The sequence below is a fragment of the Scyliorhinus torazame genome, chromosome 3, assembly GCF_047496885.1.
Source record: "Scyliorhinus torazame isolate Kashiwa2021f chromosome 3, sScyTor2.1, whole genome shotgun sequence".
NCBI classification, from domain to species: Eukaryota; Metazoa; Chordata; class Chondrichthyes; order Carcharhiniformes; family Scyliorhinidae; genus Scyliorhinus; species Scyliorhinus torazame.
This window is the reverse complement of record NC_092709.1, coordinates 94592617-94605266: the sequence shown is the minus strand read 5'-3', so window position 1 is coordinate 94605266 and position 12650 is coordinate 94592617.

The window sequence follows — 12650 nt, the reverse complement described above, 5'->3', positions numbered from 1 at the left end:
CGGTCGGATCTATACTCATTGGAGTTTAGAAGGATGAGAGATGATCTTATTGAAGCATGTAAGAAGCTGAGGGGGCTTGGAAAGGGTGGATGCTGAGAGGATGTTTCCTCTTGCGGTGAAATCTGGGCACAGAGATGAGGAGGAATTCCTTCTCTCAGAGGGCTGTTTGTCTTTGAAATTCTCTTCCACAGAGAGCTGCAGATTCTGGGTCCTTGAATATATTCATGGCTGTGTTGGACAAATTCTTCAACAAGGGAGTCAAGAGCAGCACGGTAGCACAGTGGTTAGCGTTGCTGCTTCACAGCGCCACGGTCCCAGGGTCGATTCTGGCTTGGGTCACTGTCTGTGCGGAGTCTGCACGTTCTCCCCGTGTCTGCGTGGGTTTCCTCCGGGTGCTCCGGTTTCCTCCCACAGGTCCCGAAAGATGTGCTGTGAGGTGAATTGGACATTCTGAATTCTCCCTCGGTGTACCCGAACAGGTGCCAGAATGTGGCGACTAGGGGCTTTTCACAGTAACTTCATTGCAGTGTTCATGTAAGCCTACTTGTGACAATAAAGATTATTATTATAAAAGTGTGTGCGCCCCCCCCCCCCCCCCCCCCCCCCCAGCAAGGCCACCTCCTGACCACACACTTTCCCAGCCCATAACATGCTGCAGGCAGGCTAGGTGGTCCTTCTGTCCGTCACTGGGGAAGAAGTACCTCCTTCTGGAGCTCCTGGCCTATCCGATTGGCCGGCAACTCCATCTGTCCCAGCAGTGTCAAGTGCGCATTAATGGCCACTGCCAGGACAACAGAAGGAGAGTTTGGGCAGGTGAGGGAAGAGGGGTTGGGTGGGGTATTGGTTTTAAGGCCATGGGGGCTAGGAAGAAAGGGGGGTCAATTTTAGGTGGGCAGCCCCTGAAGGTCAAACCACCCCCATCCTTTGATGAATGTAGTTAAAAGACCGGGCTGCCTGCTCCCATCCAACTGCCCATGCCAAACGTTTTATACTCTTTCGAGTGAAACTAATTAACCAATGAAACTAAATCAAACAAAGGGGCAAATTATATTAGCAGATCCTTAAAGGGATGCTACAGAAATAAAACCAAATCACAAAGAAAACTTAAAAATAATGAAATAAAATGTGATTAAAGGGGTTGATAAAATACCCCAGTACCTGTGGTGCCCACAGGATACAGCAGGCCTCAATGATGCCAGCTAACACCGTGCGCTCCTTCTCCAGGGACACCCGGCCATGAACACAGCGACAGTAGACGGGCAGATAGTTGGGCCGGTGACCCCCCCCCCCCCCCCCCCCCCCCCCCCGCCCCCCCAAACGCCCGCTGCTCGATGGTGTTTGGCCAAGCGCAGGAGCAGGCCAAATGTTTTGTGGTGTAAGAAGCATGTTAAAAGGGTGAATTGACTTGGTAACGAGCCTAATTTACTCTCAGTTACCTGTTTAAATATGGAAGTCTAACAAATTTGTTTGGAATCACTAGCTTTCAAAGCATAGCTCCTTCATCTGGTGAGATGAAGGAGCTGTGCTCTGAAAGCTAGTGATTCCAAACAAACCTGTTGGACTTTAAACTAGTGTTGTTAGAGTTCTTACTGTGCCCACCCTAGTCCAACACCGGCATCTCCACATCATTAATGTGGAAGGGAGGTTGCCGATTTCAGCGCACGTTCAACCCTTACTTATGTGATAGAGCGCAGTGTGTCTGGGAAGATGGTGAGGTTGGCACCCACCATATTATACGTACTGATGTGTTGGGTGTTCTGGATCCGTGGAACACATACAGGCCACCAACACTTAATAAAATAGTGTTGCACTATTTTAAGTTAGAAACTGTTGAACATACTTTCATTGTGGGTTAACACGATGTTAGATTAAACTGAAGACCTATGCTTGTCCGAACAAGTCTATGCACTCAGCACATGGTGAGGACCTGTGCTGTAAGCTCTGTCCTTGCAGGAGGCTGCATCCCGAATGAGCGCGAACTCTGATGCCCCCTGTCTTTATAGTGAGTGTGCTCTAACTGGTGATTGGCTGCAGTGTTGTGTGTGTTGATTGGTCTTGCTGTGTGTCCATCAGTGTGTGTGTATCTGCACCATGATATACTGGTGTATATCATGACATCCCCCCTTTATAAAAGAATGTATGTGTGTGGCAATAAATAATGTATGGTGAGAATGTTCCTAACTACGTGTGGGGTGCGAAGACATATTTACAGGACTACGTACATGAGAACTAAGCTATTTACATGGGATGGTGCCTGGTGCAGAGAAGCAGTATGCAACAAGAATAACAAGATCAACACTATATACAAACCAGGTAACGATCAAACAAAGCAACGAAACAATTCAGAGAGTCTATAAGTCCGCAAAGTTCATAAATTAAGTCTCTGAGGTGGGCGACGAATTCTGGTTGACCGCCTCAAGGGTGGGTCGAGAGCCGCCGGTTCAGGAGCGGGCTGGACTGCGGCAGAGTCAGGGGGATGCAGAGTGACAGGGAGCTCTGCATAGTCCGTGGCAGGGTCAGCAGGAGGGCAAGGCGACAGTGGAGGATCACGTGGCGAGCGTGGAATGAGATAAAGGGCGCATCGATTGCGGTGCAGAATAGAGCCATCCGGGAGACGGAACCAGGAACGAGCGGGGAGCCACCTGCCGAAGGACAACAGCGGTCGCAGACCAGCCCCCATCCGGAAGCTGGACGCGGAGGTTGTCATCTGGAGCCAGAGCAGGGAGTCCAGCTGCACGGGAGTCATGAGCCACCTTGTGCTGTGCACGAGACAGGTGAATCCGGCAAAGGACCGGAACGCGGTCGAGGTCTGGGACATGGATGGACGGCACCGTCGTACTCACGGTACAACACATGAGTAACTGGGCTGTGACAGGCCAGTGGACAGCGGGGCGGAGCGATAGGCCAGCAGGGCGAGGTAGTAATCGGACCCAGCATCGGCAGCCTTGCATAGGAGCCGTTTGACGATATGTACTCCCTTCTCCGCTTTGCCGTTGGATTGGGGGTACAGGGGACTGGATGTCACATGGGCAAAATTGTACCGCCTGGCAAAGTTCGACCATTCCTGGCTGGCGAAGCAAGGGCCATTGTCCGACATAACCGTGAGCGGGATGCCATGTCGAGCAAATGTTTCTTTACATGCACGAATGATTGCAGAGGAGGTGATGTCAGGTGGAACAGGTCGATGCCCACCTTGGTCCATGGTGACGTGACCAACTCATGGGGCTGCAGGGTCTCACGTGGTTGGGCCGGCTGGAAGCGCTGACAAGTGGGGCAGTTAAGCACTGTGTTGGCTATGTCCTCATTAATGCCGGGCCAGTACACTGCATCTCGGGCACGTCGGCGGCACTTTTTCACGCCAAGGTGGCCCTCGTGTAGTTGTTCCAGGACAAGTTGGCGCATGCTATGCGGGATGACAATGCGGTCCAGTTTTAGAAGAACCCCGTCTACTACCGCCAGATCATCTCTGATATTATAGAACTGAAGGCATTGGCCCTTGAGCCACCCGTCCGTTAGCAGCACATGACACGCTGTAGCAAGGGGTCAGCCGCCGTCTCGCGGCGAATTTGGACGAGGCGTTCATCCGTGGCAGATAGATTGGAGGCCGCGAATGCCACATGGGCGTCAACCTGGCAGACAAATCCCGCTGAGTCACATGGAATGTTGACTGCCCTGGAGAGAGCGTCATCAATGTTGAGGTCTTTGTCTGGAGTGTATACCAGCTGGAAGTCATATCGCCGGAGCTTGAGAAGAATACGCTGGAGGCGAGGTGTCATATCGTTCAAGGCTTTCTGTATTATATTGACCAGCGGGCGATAGTCGGTCTCAACGGTGAATTGAGGAAGTCCGTAGACATAATCGTGAAACTTAACCACACCGGTCAGAAGGCCTAGGCACTCCTTTTCTATCTGCGCGTAGCACTGCTCCATGGGGGGGTCATCGCACTTGACGCATATGCAACGGGGGCCCATGATGAGGCCTCATCACGTTGAAGGAGCACTGCCCCAATGCCGGATTGACTGGCATCGGTCGAAATTTTGGTCTCCTTTGCTGGATCAAAGAAAGCTAAGACTGGGGCCGTGGTCAGTTTTGCTTTGAGTTCTCTCCATTCGCGCTCGTGGGCAGGGAGCCATTGGAAGTCTGTCGTCTTCCTGACCAGGTTCCTGAGAGCCATAGTATGAGAGGCGAGGTTAGGGATAAATTTCCCTAAAAACTTGACCATGCCCAGAAATCGGAGGACCGCCTTCTTGTCCTCTGGTGTTTTCATAGCTGGGATGGCAGCTACCTTGTCCGCATCCGGCTGCACACCCAATTGGGAGATGTGGTCCCCGAGGAACTTGAGTTCCGTCTGACCAAAAGAGCATTTGGCCCTGTTCATGCATACATCTGAATACGCGCTGGAGGCGACTAACATGCTCCTGCGGGGTGGTGGACCAAATGATTATGTCATCGACATAGATGCGAACACCTTCAATGTCTTCCATCATTTGTTCCATAATCCTATGGAACACTTCTGATGCAGATATGATCCCGAACGGCATCCTGTTGTAATAATATCTGCCAAAGGGGGTATTAAATGTGCAAAGTTTCCTGCTGGATTTATCGAGCTGGATTTGCCAGAATCCTTTTGAGGCGTTGAGTTTGGTGAAGAGCTTGGCGCGAGCCATCTCACATGTGAGCACTTCGCGCTTGGGAATTGGATAATGCTCCCTCATGATATTGCGATTTAGATCCTTGGGATCAATGCAAATTCTCAATTCGCCGGAAGTTTTTTTTACACATACCATGGAACTGACCCAGTCGGTCGGTTTCCTTGACTTTGGAAATCACTCCTTGGTCCTGGAGGTCCTGCAGCTGCTGCTTGAGGTGGTCCTTAAGGGGTGCTGGGACCCTGCGAGGTGCGTGCACTACAGGCGTGGCATTCGGTTTTAATAAAATCTTGTAGGTATACGGGAGCGAAGACTTCATGGTATTGTTTGAAAATGGTGTCGAGCTGCGCCCTGAAGTCGGTGTCCTGAAAGGCAGACGCGTCAGCAGGAGAGAGAGAGTGAACTCTCTGAACTAGGTTCAACAGCTTGCATGCCTGCGCGCCAAGCAGGGAGGCTTTCGAGGAGCCCACGATTACAAAGGGAAGGATGGCTTTGCGTGACTTGTGCGTCACTTAGAATTGTCACGAGCCGCTGGCAACAATGGCATTGCCATTATAATCTAATAGCTGGCAGGCTGATGGGAGGATGGCTGGTTTGACACAAAGGCTTTGGAGGTCAGACCGCGCAATGAGATTGGCGGAGGCACCAGTGTCCAGGCGGAATCGTATTTGGGACCGGTTGACCTTAAGGGTGGCACACCACTCATCGTCTGGATCGACGCTGTATACCGATAGGGGCTGGATTCTTTGCTTCGGGGACAGCCTGTTTTTTGTAACGATACCGACTCGAAAAGGTGTCTTCGGGTCCTTGGTGTCAATATCGGGTACGAGGTCCGCATCGGACTCGGTGACCGTGGGTTGAATGGCCCGGACATTCCTGCGAGGCTGGCCGGAGCGATACGAATTGGCAGGCCGAGCTGATCTGCATAAAGCAGCATAGTGGGCAAGTTTGCCACATCTCAGGCATTGTCGGGATTTGGCAGGGCATTGCCGCTTTAAGTGGCGGAGCAACAGTTGCCGCACGTTGCAGCGTCAGTACGTTCGCTGCGCCACCGCGCATGCGCAGTGCGGCCGTACGTGGTGCGGCCTGCGCAGTACGTTCGTCGACGTCGCCGTCCCCTCGTTCGGTGCGCACAAGTGCAGGAGTCCGCGAAAAGTGCACGAAAGATTTCTTTGTTCTGGGCAGGGCGCTCATCCCGAGGGTAGAGGGGATGGAGTATTGGGCCATAGCCGTTTCGGACCACACCCCTCACTGGGTGGAAATGGGGCTGGGAGAGGAGAGGGACCAACGCCCGCTGTGGCGGCTGGATGTGGGACTGCTGGCAGATGAGGTGGGGTGTGGGAAGGTGAGGGGGTGTATCGAAAGGTACTTGGAGGCCAACGACAACGGGGAGGTGCGAGTGGGGTGGTATGGTAGGCGTTGAAGGCGGTGATCAGGGGAGAGCTGATCTCCATCAGGGCTCATAGGGAGAGGACAGAGGGCATGGAAAGGGTGAGGTTAGTGGGGGAGATTTTGAGAGTGGACAGGAGATACGCAGAGGCCCCGGAGGAAAGATTACTTGGGGAAAGACGACAGCTCCAGGTGGAGTTTGACCTGTTGACCACGGGGAAGGCGGAGGCACAGTGGAGGAAGGCGCAGGGGGCGACCTACGAGTACGGGGAAAAGGCTAGTCGGATGCTGGCACACCAGCTCCGTAAGAGGACAGCAGCGAGGGAAATAGGGGGAATCAAAGATGGAATCAAAAATAAACAAGGTATTCAAGGCCTTCTATGAAGAGCTGTACAGATCCCAGCCCCCAGGGGGGGAAGAGGGGATGAGATGATTCCTAGACCAACTGAGGTTCCCGAGGGTGGAGGAGCAAGAGGTGGCTGGTTTGGGGGCACCAATCGGGTTGGAGGAGCTGAGCAAGGGTTTGGGGAGTATGCAGGCGGGGAAGGCCCCGGGGCCGGACGGGTTCCCGGTGGAGTTCTACAGAAAGTACTTAGATCTGTTGGCCCCGCTACTAGTGAGGACCTTTAACAAGGCAAGAGAGGAGGGGACCCTGCCCCCGACAGTACTGAGGGAGAGCTGCACTGTCAGAGGGTCAGTACTGAGGGAGTGCTTGATTCTGACAATTTCCTTGATTCTAAAGCGAGACAAGGACCCACTGCAATGTGGATCGTACAGGCCGATCTCGCTCCTCAATGTGGACGCTAAGTTATTGGCAAAAGTGCTGGCCACGAGGATTGAGGATTGTGTCCCGGGGGTGATTCATGAGGACCAGACGGGATTCGTAAAGGGCAGGCAATTAAACACCAATGTGCGGCGGCTCTTAAACGTGATAATGATGCCATCGGAGGAGGGAGAGGCGGAGATAGTGGCAGCTATGGACGCGGAAAAGGCCTTTGACCGAGTAGAGTGGGAGTACCTCTGGGAGGTGTTGCTTAGGTTTGGGTTCGGGGGAGGGTTTATCAGCTGAGTTAAGCTCCTTTTACAGAGCCCCGGTGGCGAGTGGAGTGACAAGCCGGCGGAGGTCGGAGTACTTTCGGCTGTACCGGGGAACGAGGCAGGGGTGCCCCCTGTCCCCCCTGTTGTTTGCATTGGCGATTGAACCCTTGGCCATATCACTGAGGGAGTCTAATAAATGGAGGGGGGTGGTCCGAGGGGGAGAAGAGTATCGGGTGTCGCTATATGCGGATGACCTGTTGCTGTACGTGGCGGACCCAATGGAGGGGATGGTGGAGGTCATGCAGACTCTTAGGGAGTTTGGGGAGTTCTCGGGCTATAAGCTCAATGTAGGGAAGAGTGAGCTCTTTGTATTACAGGCAGGGGACCAAGAAAGAGGGATAGGGGACCTACCGCTGAGGAGGGCGGTGGGGAGTTTTCGGTATCTGGGGATCCAGATAGCCAGGAGTTGGGGGGCCCTACATAAACTGAATCTGATGAGGTTGGTGGACCAAATGGAGGAGGACTTCAAAAGATGGGACATGTTACCGCTCTCGCTGGCGGGTAGAGTGCAGTCGGTCAAAATGGTGGTCCTTCCGAGGTTTTTGTTTGTGTTTCAGTGCCTTCCCATCGTGATCACCAAGGGCTTTTTCAAGAGAGTAGGTAGGAGTATTATGGGGTTTGTGTGGGCGAATAAGACCCCAAGGGTAAGGAGAGGGTTCCTGGAACGCAGCAGGGAACGAGGAGGGTTGGCGCTGCCAAACCTAGGGAGCTACTACTGGGCGGCAAATGTGGCGATGATCCGCAAGTGGGTTATAGAGGGAGAGGGGGCGGCATGGAAGAGGATGGAGATGGCATCCTGTAAAAGAACGAGCTTGGGGGCGTTGGTGACGGCACCGCTGCCATTCTCGCCGTCAGAATATACCACGAGCCCGGTGGTGGCGGCAACGCTAAGGATCTGGGGCCAGTGGAGATGGCACCGGGGTGCAGTGGGAGCCTCGGTGTGGTCCCTGATCAGGGGTAACCACCGGTTTGTCCCGGGGAAGATGGACGGGGGGGTTCCAGGGCTGGCATCGGGCAGGGATTAGAAGAATGGGGGACCTGTTCATTGACGGGACATTTGCGAGCCTAGGGGCACTGGAGGAGAAGTTTGAGCTACCCCCGGGAAATGCATTTAGTTATATGCAGGTGAGGGCTTTTGTGAGGCGAAAGGTCAGGGAATTCCCGTTGCTCCCGGCACAAGAAATTCAAGACAGGGTGATCTCGGGTTTATGGGTCAGGGAGGGCAAGGTGTCGGCAATATACCAAGAGATGAAAGAAGAGGGGGAAGCGCTAGCAGAAGAGTTGAAGGGTAAATGGAAGGAGGAGCTGGGGGAGGAGATCGAGGAAGGTTTGTGGGCTGATGCCCTGGGTAGGGTTAATTCCTCCTCCTCATGTGCCAGGCTCAGCCTGATACAATTTAAGGTGGTTCACAGAGCGCACTTGACGGGGGTGAGGTTGAGTAGGTTCTTTGGGGTAGAGGACAGACGCGGAAGGTGTTCAGGGAGTCCGGCGAACCATGTCCATATGTTTTGGTCATGCCCGGCACTGGAGGGGTTCTGGAGAGGAGTGGCGGGAGCAATATCTCAGGTGGTGAAAGTCCGGGTCAAGCCAAGCTGGGGGCTAGCAATATTTGGAGTATTGGACAAGCCGGGAGTGCAGGAGGCGAAAGAGGCCGGCATTCTGGCCTTTGCGCCCCTAGTAGCCCGGCGAAGGATCTTGCTAATGTGGAAGGAGGCGAAACCCCCTAGCGTGGAGGCCTGGATAAACAACATGGCTGGGTTCATAAAGTAGGAGAGGATAAAGTTTGCCTTGAGAGGGTCTGTGCAGGGGTTCTACAGGTGGTGGCAACTGTTCCTAGACTATCTCGCGGAGCATTAGAGGAAGTTCGGTCAGCAGCAGCAACCCTGGGGGGGAGGGGGGGGGAAATGGGGGATTGCTTGGGGGGATGGAGGAGCAGGAGATAACATGAAGGGTGGGGAAACTGGCACGTGCGGGAGAGAGCCAGTGTATAAAGCTATGTAAATATACCATTTTGCCATGTATATATCTTGCTCAGTGCGTTTTCGTGTTATTTTGTTACGGGGGGGGGGGGGGTTATTGTTTGTGAGGGGAAAAAATTGTGTTGGTAAAAAACTTTAATAAATATATGTATTTTTTAAAAATCACCCAAGTCTTAGAACATTGGTGCCTGAGTTCTTGGGGATAGTGCCCTAGGCCGAAACATCTTTAGATGCTTCATCAATTATCTGTTTAGGCCAGAAGTGGGGATGCTTGCTGATGATTGCAGTGTGCAGTTCCAATTGCAATTCCTCAGATATTGCAGCAGCCTGTGTCTACATGCAGCAAAGCCTGTACAACATTCAGGTTTGGGCTGATAGGCAGCAAGTAATATTCAGGCCACACAAATACCAGGCAATGTCCATCTCTTATAAACCAGTCTAACCCTCTCCCCATGGCATTCAATCACAACCCATCAAGCCTCGGTAACAACATCTTCCAAACTCATGACCTCTGCCACCTAGAAGGGACCAAGACGGTGGGGCAATTCCCCCCCCGTATTCCGTTTGGTGCACCTCTTGCTATTCCCAGAGAATAACGAGAGAGCCCCTCAATAGGGTTTGCGCCGGGTGTCAAACAGGTCACAATGCTCCCGACCCGCCTAACACAAACTTTTTTTAAAATATAAATATGTTTATTCAAGTTTTCCAACAAAATTTTTGACAAAACGCCCCCCCCCCCCCAATAACGGAAGATAAAAGAAAAGCAAACATAACAATTAAACATTGTACATTGTACAAAACATTTACATTGGGTTTCCCCATGTACAATAGCCCCCCCCCATATGACATTTAAAGGTACTCGTAGGGAAGCCCCCCGCCCACCCCCATTTCCCCCCCCCCCAACAGAACCCCCCCCCCACCCTAGGGTTGCTGCTGCTGCTGACCTCCATCTAACGCTCCATGAGATAGTCTAGGAACGGTTGCCACCGCCTGAAGAACCCCTGCACAGACCCTCGTAAGGCAAACTTTATCCTCTCCAGCTTAATGAACCCTGCCATGTCATTTATCCAGGCTTCCACACTGGGGGCCTTCATGTCCTTCCATAATAACAAGATCCTCCGCCGGGCTACCAGGGACACAAAGGCCAGGATACCGGCCTCTTTCGCCTCCTGCACTCCCGGCTCGTCCGTTACCCCAAATAATGCCAACCCCCAACTCGGCTTGACCTGGACTTTCACCACCTTGGGCATAGTCCTCGCAAGACCCCTCCAAAACCCATCCAGTGCCGGGCACGACCAGAACATGTGGACGTGATTTGCCGGACTCCCTGAGCACCTCCCACACCTGTCCTCCACCCCAAAGAACCTACTCATCCTCGCCCCTGTCATATGCACTCTGTGAGTAACTTTGAACTGTATTAAGCTGAGCCTGGCGCAAGAGGAGAAAGAATTAACCCCACTCAGGGCATCAGCCCACAGACCCTCATCTATCTCCTCCCCAAGCTCCTCCTCCCACTTGCCCTTTAGCTCCTCTACCGTGGCCTCCTCCTCTTCTTTCAGCTCCTGGTAAATCGCCCAGACCCTGCCCTCTCCAACCCATACACCCGAAATTACCCTGTCCTGGGTCCCCTGTGCCGGGAACAGCGGGAATTCCCTCACCTGCCGCCTCACAAACGCCCTCATTGGCAAGTACCTAAAAGCATTCCCCGGGGGTCACCCAAACTTCTCCTCCAGCGCCCCTAGGCTCGCAAACGTCCCATCTATGAACAGGTCCCCTATTCTCCTAATCCCTGCCCGATGCCAGCTCCGAAACCCCCCATCCACCCTTCCCGGGACGAACCGATAATTCTCCCGAATCGGGGACCCAGCCGAGGCTCCCACCTCGCCCCCGTGTCGCCTCCACTGTCCCCAGATCGTCAGCATTGCCGCCACCACCGGGCTCGTGGTGTACCTTGTCGGCGAGAGTGGCAGCGATGCCGTCACCAGCGCCCTCCGGCTCGTGCCCACACAGGACGCCATCTCCAACCTCTTCCATGTCGCCCCCTCTCCCTCCATTACCCACTTACGGATCATCGCCACATTGGCTGCCCAATAGTATCCGCACAAATTCGGCAGAGCCAGCTCCCCCTGTCCCTACCCCGCTCCAGAAACACCCTCTTTACTCTCGGGATCTTGTTTGCCCACACAAAACCCATGATGCTCCTGCTTACCCATTTGAAAAAGGCCTTGGTAATCATAATGGGAAGGCACTGGAACACAAAGATAAACCTCGGGAGGACCATCATTTTAACCGACTGCACCCTGCCCGCCAGCGAGAGTGGCAGCACATCCCATCATTTCAAATCCTCCTCCATCTGCTCCACCAACCGCGTCAAATTGAGTTTGTGCAGGGCCCCCCAACTCCCAGCCACCTGGATCCCCAAGTACCGAAAGCTCCTTTCCGCCCTTTTCAGCGGCAGGTCGTCTATCCCCCTTCTCTGGTCCCCTGGATGCACCACAAAGAGCTCACTTATCCCTACATTCAACTTATACCCCGAGAAGTCCCCAAACTCCCTTAGGATCCGCATGACCTCCGCCATCCCCTCCACTGGATCTGCCACATACAGCAACAGGTCGTCCGCATATAGCGACACCCGATGTTCCTCTCCTCCACGGACCAGTCCCCTCCATTTCCTGGACTCCCTTAGTGCCATGGCCAAGGGCTCAATTGCCAGTGCAAGCAGCAAGGGGGACTGGGGGCACCCCTGCCTCGTCCCTCGGTACAGCCAAAAGTACTCCGACCTCCGCCGATTCGTAGCCACGCTTGCCACCGGGGCTCTATATAAAAATCTGACCCAGCCGATAAACCCCTGCCCGAACCCAAACGTCCGCAACACTTCCCAAAGATACTCCCACTCCACCCGGTCGAAAGCCTTCTCCGCGTCCATCGCTGCCACTACCTCCGCTTCTCCCTCCACCGAGGGCATCATAATCACGTTGAGGAGCCTCCGCACGTTAGTATTTAGCTGTCTGCCCTTTACGAACCCAGTCTGGTCCTCATGAATTACCCCCGGGACACAGTCCTCAATTCTCGTAGCCAGCACTTTTGCCAGCAACTTAGCATCCACATTAAGGCGCGAGATCGGTCTATACGACCCACATTGCAGTGGGTCCTTGTCCCGCTTCAGGATCAGAGAGATCAGCGCCCCGGACATTGTCGGGGGCAAGGTCTCCCCCTCCCTAGCCTTATTGAAAGTCCTCACTAGCAACGGGCCTCGCAGATCCGCATACTTCCTATAAAACTCGACCGGGAACCCGTCCGGCCCCGGGGCCTTCCCCGCCTGCATGCTCCCCAATCCTTTAACCAGCTCCTCCAGCCCTATTGGCGCCCCTAAACCAGCCACCTCCTGCTCCTCCACCCTCGGGAACCTCAGCTGATCCAAGAATCGTCGCATCCCCTCTTCCCCCGCTGGGGGCTCAGATCTGTACAAATCCCCATAAAAGTCCCTAAATGCCTCATTTATTCTCACCGCACTCCGCACCGTATTCCCCCCTCT